This window comes from Actinia tenebrosa, unplaced genomic scaffold (assembly GCF_029948245.1).
Source record: "Actinia tenebrosa isolate PJP-AT-01 unplaced genomic scaffold, QUT_ActTen_1.0 PGA_scaffold5__44_contigs__length_20552954, whole genome shotgun sequence".
Taxonomy (NCBI): Eukaryota; Metazoa; Cnidaria; class Anthozoa; order Actiniaria; family Actiniidae; genus Actinia; species Actinia tenebrosa.
This window is the reverse complement of record NW_028292582.1, coordinates 18,363,757-18,365,289: the sequence shown is the minus strand read 5'-3', so window position 1 is coordinate 18,365,289 and position 1,533 is coordinate 18,363,757. Positions and strand designations below refer to the sequence as shown.

Genomic DNA, 1,533 nt, shown 5'->3' with positions numbered 1-1,533 from the left:
TATTAACTATGTTCAAAGATAGAGCAAATTTAGCATGGGTCAATCTTCCATCTTCCATATACAAACTTAATTACTATATATCATCTCAATATTGTTCACAATTTGTTTATAAAGTGTTTATAAGTTTCAGTTTTAAATAGTTTCAAGTATAAATTCCAAATTCAGTATCAACAGAATCTCGTCTCTTTCTGGTCCAATCCGTTCATGAAATGCTGCCCTATTTTGCTGCCTCGGGACCAAATATGTATGCCAAGTTTGCTTACATCTACTTGCAAATGATGGCTGACCTTGAAGATAAGAACCCTGAAGTGTATAAGAGTTTCCAGGATGGTCTACATGTCGTGCGCAGAAGTGGATAGACATTGGACGGGACTGTTAGTCCGGGGCCTTATGTCATCCCGTGGGATTTTAATGATCATTTTAGTTTCTTTACTGACCTTGCCATTGAGCAAGTACTTATGAGAAGTATAAAATTTAGTGGCGGTCTTACCAGGGGGCGTGAAATGACAAAAGTGCAGCGATTGATACGGGTATGATGTCCATGCCTATGTGTGCAGCAGTCAAAAACGCCATGAAGAGTCTAACAGGTGTAAACTATTACACTAGTGAGCAGCATATAGACACATCAGTAGCTAGACAAGAGCGCGACTTTAAAGATGCAATGGAAATAGTTGCCTATCTTCACTCAAGAAATCCGTTCAGTGCAGTTCTTTCGCTACGAAGTATTTCGACTGGTGTACTTGCAAAAGAAACGGTCAACGCAGATAAAGCCAAACAAGTAGGAGAAAGTATACTTGTTTCAATGAAGGGTAAGCTTGTACATGAACACACTTTCAAAAAGAAAAAACAAGCTGTAACGCTTGCCGCCAAGACCCCCATCAATGTGAAAGGGATGACTGTTCAAATAGATTCCCAGCTCCTGTCCCAAAGGTTCGTTCTCGTTTTCACTGGCGGAAGGTATGAGAATCCAAAAGAACTGTTCCAGTTTGAAATGTGTAGTTACCCTCCAGCACTTTTTGATGCTTCTCTCCTACCACGACAGGCAAACATATCTCTCAATCGTTTTACATACATTGTATTGTTCCTGCCATCTAACATGGCTGCTGCCACATGAAGGTACAGAACCTCAATAGCTATAAATATCGTGATTATTGGAATTGTTCCTGCCATCTAACATGTCTGCTGTCACGTGAAGGTACAAAACCTCAATAGCTATAAATATCGTGATTATTGGAATTGTTCCTGCCATCTAACATGTCTGCTGTCACGTGAAGGTACAAAACCTCAATAGCTATAAATATCGTGATTATTGGAATTGTTCCTGCCATCTAACATGGCTGCTGTCACATGAAGGTACAGAACCTCAATAGCTATAAATATCGTGGTTATTGGAATTGTTCCTGCCATCTAACATGTCTGCTGTCACATGAAGGTACAAAACCTCAATAGCTATAAATATCGTGATTATTGGAATTGTTTCTGCCATCTAACATGGCTGCTGTCACATGAAGGTGCAAAACCTCAATAGCTATA

At 39.7% G+C, this 1,533-nt stretch overlaps 1 pseudogene; it reads left to right on the top strand.

The window, feature by feature from the left end:
• Window positions 1–278: 278 nt before the first annotated feature.
• Window positions 279–1,114, top strand: LOC148906794 (uncharacterized; annotated as a pseudogene).
• The last annotated feature ends 419 nt before the right edge of the window (window positions 1,115–1,533 follow it).